This window comes from Bubalus bubalis, chromosome 16 (genome assembly GCF_019923935.1).
Source record: "Bubalus bubalis isolate 160015118507 breed Murrah chromosome 16, NDDB_SH_1, whole genome shotgun sequence".
Classification (NCBI taxonomy): Eukaryota; Metazoa; Chordata; class Mammalia; order Artiodactyla; family Bovidae; genus Bubalus; species Bubalus bubalis.
This window is the reverse complement of record NC_059172.1, coordinates 68,195,647-68,201,188: the sequence shown is the minus strand read 5'-3', so window position 1 is coordinate 68,201,188 and position 5,542 is coordinate 68,195,647.

The following is a 5,542-nucleotide window of genomic DNA, read 5'->3' as shown; positions in this document are numbered from 1 at the left end:
AGAAATTTATCTCAACCAAATACTCCTGGATTTGATACAAACTAGAGTAGACCCAGAGCCTTAACACTATGCTTCTAGGAGAATTTCTTGAGCTGACATCCCAGATCAGTAATTATTGTCTGTATTCCTTCTGCCTAATGCCATGTCTTAAAGAGATGGGGATACCAGATCCCTTTACCTGCCTCTTGAGAAATCTGCATGCAGGTCAAGAAGCAACAGTTAGAACTGGACATGAAACAATGGAGTGGTTCCAAATTGGGAAAGAAGTACATCAAGGCTGTATATTGTCACTCTGCTTATTAACTTATATGCAGAATCAGTCAGTCAGTCAGTCAGTCAATCAGTTCAGTCGCTCAGTCGTGTCCGACTCTTTGCGACCCCATGAATCGCAGCACGCCAGGCCTCCCTGTCCATCACCAACTCCTGGAGTTTACTCAAACTCATGTCCATTGAATCAGTGATGCCATCCAGCCATTTCATCCTCTGTTGTCCCTTCTCCTCCTGCCCCCAATCCCTCCCAGCATCAGGGTCTTTTCCAATGAGTCAACTCTTTGCATGAGGTGGCCAAAGTATTGGAGTTTCAGCTTTAGCATCAGTCCTTCCAAAGAACACCCAGGACTGATCTCCTTTAGGATGGACTGGTTGGACCTCCTTGCAGTCCAAGAGACTCTCAAGAGTCTTCTCCAACACCATAGTTCAAAAGCAGCAATTCTTCAGCCCTCAGCTTTATTCACAGTCCATCTCTCACATTCATACATGACCACTGGAAAAACCACAGCCTTGACTAGATGGACCTTTGTTGGCAAAGTAACGTCTCTGCTTTTGAATATGCTATCTAGATTAGTCATAACTTTCCTTCCAAGGAGTAAGCGTCTTTTAATTTCATGGCTGCAATCAACATCTGTGGTGATTTTGGAGCCCCCCAAAATAAAGTCAGCCACTGTTTACACTGTTTCCCCATCTATTTCCCATGAAGTGATGGGACCAGATGCCATGATCTGCATTTTCTGAATGTTGAGCTTTAAGCCAACTTTTTCACTATGCAGAGTACATCATGTGAAATACCAGGCTGGATTAAGCACAAGCTGGAATAAAGATTGTCCAGAGAAATATAAATAACCTCAGATATGCAGATGACACCACCCTAATGGCAGAAAGAAAAGATGAACTAAAGAGCCTCTTGATGAAAGTGAAAGAGGAGAGTGAAAAAGCTGTCCTAAAACTCAACATTCAAAAAACAAAGATCATGGCATCTGGTCCCATCACCTCATGGCAAATAGATGGGGAAACAGTGACAAACTTTATTTTTCTTGGCTCCAAAATCTCTGCAGATGGTGAGTGCAGCCATGGAATTAAAAATTGCATGCTCCTTGGAATAAAAGCTATGACCAACCTAGACAGCATATTAAAAGCAGAGACATTACTTTGCCGACAAAGGTCCCTATATTCAAAGCTATTGTTTTTTCAGTAGTCATGTATGGATATGAGAGTTGGACCATAAAGAAAGCTGAGTGTTGAAGAATTGATGCCTTTGAACTGTGGTGTTGGAGAAGACTCCTGAGAGTCCCTTGGACAGCAAGGAGATCAAACCAGTCAATCCTAAAGGAAATCAGTCCTGAATATTCACTGGAAGGACTGGTGCTGAAGCTGAAGTTCCAATACTCTGGCCACCTGATGTAAAGAACTGACTCACTGGAAAAGACCCTGATGCTGGGAAAAGATTGAAAGCAGGAGAAGGGGATGACAAAGGATGAGATGGTTGGATGGCATCACCAACTTGATGAACCTGAGTTTGAGCAAGCTCCAGGAGTTGGTGATGGACAGGGAAGCCTGGCATGCTACAGTCCATGGGATTGCAAAGAGTTGGTCATGACTGAGTGACTAAACTGAACTGAACTTCATGTCTATTGAATCCAATTTTCAACTATTATATTTTTATACTCAATATTAAAAGGTAAAATTCAACTGAGTAAATTTGAAGATATAATTAAGTGATTCATGAAATTAGGCAGCTTCCTATCTAGCAACTAGAAGGGCACTAATATCTATAAGTGGTTGTACAAATGAAAGGTTTCATAGGAAGAAGGGTGGGGCAGGGGAGCTATTAGCAAAAGGAAAAAAAGGATTACTTTTAGGCCAGAACATTTCTTTTTGTCAGGAAGGAATTTGGCGATGGTTTTACCCTGCAGATGCCTCTTCTTCCTCTGAGGGATGGAAAGGACCCATGTAGTGGATTACTTCATTGATGCTGACCAAAAAAGCCCAAACAGGTTGGTTAACATTACATTCTGGTGCAGGTCGAAACTGCAAGTAGGCCAGGTATTAAATCTTGATTTAGTATGATGGGTTTTAGCACAAGATGTGCCATTTAGGGCTTGTGGTTTTTCTATTTAGCACTGGGATATCTACTTGGGTCTTCTTGGCTGTGTTCTGTCCCTGTTCCATATTGCCAATGTCATCTCCTATTTTTTGAGAATATTTATTAAGCTGATTTTAAAGCCTTACTCCAGGTGGGGGCAGTCCCAAGATGGCACAGGAATAGGACAGGGAGACCACTTTCTCCCCACAAATTCATCAAAAGATCATTTGAATGTGGAGCAACTTCCACAAAACAACTTCTGGATGCTGGCAGAGGACATCAGACACCCAGAAAGGCAGCTCAATCTCTTCAAAAGAAGGTAGGACAAAATATAAAAGATGAAAACAGAGACAAAGGAATTAGGGACAGAGATCCATCCTGGGAGGGAGTAGTGATAACGGAGGTGTTTCCACACAATAGGAAACCCCCTCACAGGAGTGTCTATGGGGAGCCTTGAAATCTCAGACGGCAACATAGCCAGAAGAAAAAAAAAAAAAAAAAAACACCCACCCAGAATATGTGCCTAACCACAACTACCAATGGAGAAGCAACTCAGATGCCCACATCTGCCAGCAGCAAGTGGGGGCTGGGCAGGGAGGTATGGACTGCTTCATCAGTCTTTTGGGTAAGGAACAGGCTTGAATGCCCTGAGGACAGTCTGAGGGGGCTAATCTGGCTGCCATTTAGGGCCCTCTATCCCTGGAAGCAGGGAGGCAGGTGTGCCACAGCCAGAGCTGGAAGTCAAAGGGCCACTGCAATCTCAGCCCCAGAGACTGCATTTCCCACCAAACTGTGAGCAGGCTGCCAGTTGTTAATTACATCTTCCTGGGATCCTGGTGGTTCCCATCAGACAAGAGTGTCACAGCCTGAGATCAGCTCTCCAGAGGAGACATATAGCACACCTGGGACGGTGCTCATGGTGCACCCGAGAAACCAAGAGGCTGGGACTGGGGAGGTGAATAAGATGCATAGCCCACCTGGGACAGTCCACTCGCCAAGCACCCAGTTGCCTCAGTGGCTTGGACCTGTGAAGGGCTCAAAACACACAGCCAATCTGGGTCTGTGCCCTCATGGAACACCCAAGAACCTGTGCAGTTTAGGCCTGGAAAGTGCTCAAAATGCAGGGCTCACTTGGGATAGTGTCTTCATGGAACACCCTGGAGCCTGAGCAGTGTGGACCCAGGAAGTACATGCAACCTTGAGCTGTGGCAAACCCAGTGTGGTCCATCCAATATAAGCACTCCCCACACATGCCAGTGGTATTTGTTTGCAGTGTCCCTCCCTTTCCACAAACAGCTGAACACATGACCATGGATAAATGGTCCCTTTCGCCCCATCATGTCAGGGTGGAAATTAGACACTGAAGAGACTTGCAAACAGAGGATGCCAAAATAAACAAAGAAGAGGGAACTGCCATGGAAGTGACAGGTGCAACAGTTTAAACCCTGCAGTAAATGCTGAGACTGTGCATTGACTTGCAACTATAGACTTTGAGAACAAGTACAAGCTAGAAAAATGGATAATCTGACACTGAACTGACCCCACATTGCCCACAAGAGCTCCAGAGAAATTCCTAGGTGTATATTTACTGTTATCACTTTTTAGTTTTTTAAAATTTTAGTTCTTTATTACTCCTTTATCTTTCATTTTTATAGCCTACTGTTAACTAAGGAAAAAAAACCTATATTTTAAAACAAATTCCATATATATTTTTAAATTTTTGTGATCAATTTTGTTTTATACTTTTTATATTGAATTTTTGAGCATCTAACCTGTATTCTAGGCTTTTAATCTTTGCTTTTTAATATTTGTTAGAAATTTTATACCTTCAGTATCCATCTAATCTTCAGTATCCACTTTCACTTAGGGATTTGATTATCGACTTGATTCATCTTTCCCATTTTGACTCTCTGTTTTTTCCCCCTGGTCACCTCTATCTTCCTCCTCCCTCTTCTCATCTCAATATAACTCTGTGAATCTCTCTGAGTGTTCCTGGTTGTGGAGAGTTGTTTCACCATTAACCTAGGGGTTTTATCTTCTGTGATGTATGGTTGGAGAAGTCTTGAAGCTACTGTAAGAGGGGGACTGAAACACAGATGCAGGAGGCTTAACTCCAGAACTTCAGAACATCAGAGACTTCTGACTCCAGGGAACATTAATAGACAAGAGCCTACCCAAAAGTATCCATACCTATACTGAAACCAAGCTCTACCCAAGAGACAGCTAGTTCCAGTGCAAGATACACCATGCTAATTCTCCAGAAAAATAAGAAGACAACACTGAATATTGAAAGATGGGCTGCCCACGGCCATACCAAGCCCAGCAGAAACCCCAAAACAACCTACTGGACACTTCATTGCACTCCAGAGAGAAGAGATACAGCTCCACCCACCAGAACACAGACACAAGTTCCCCCAACCAAGAAACATTGACAAGCCACGGGTCCAGCCCCACCCACAGGGAGAAGAATCCACAAATAAAAGGAATCACAACCTTCCAGCTTGAAGAAAAGGCACCCCAAACACAGCAAGCTGAACAAAATGAAAAGACAGAAATATCCAGCAGGTGAAGGAACATGATAAAAATCCACCAAACCAAACAAAACAGGAGGAGATAGGAAGTTTACCTGAAAAAGAATTCAAAATAATGATAGTAAAGATGATCCAAAACCTAGAAAACAAGATGTGCTGCTAAGTTGCTTCAGTCATGTCCAACTCTGTGTGACCCCAGATGGCAGCCCACCAGGCTCCCCCGTCCCTGGGATTCTCCAGGCAAGAACACAGGAGTGGGTTGCCAGTTCCTTCTCCAATGCATGAAAGTGAAAAGTGAAAGTGAAGTCGCTCAGTCTTGTCCAACTTTTCGTGACCCCATGGACTGCAGCCTACCAGGCTCCTCCATCCATGGGATTTTCTAGGCAAGAGTACTGGAGTGGGTTGCCATTGCCAAGATGTAGTTATAAATAAATAGATTAGAAACAAGGATTGAGAAGAGTAAGAACTGTTTAACAAGGACCTAGAATAAATAAAGAAGAGTCAATCAATAATGAACAATGCAATAACTAAGATTAAAAACACTCTGGAGAGAACCAACAGTAGAATAACTGAGACAGAAAAGAGGATAAGTGAGGTGGGAGATGGGATGGTGGAAATAAATGAAGCAAAGAGAAAAAATAAAAAAGATTAA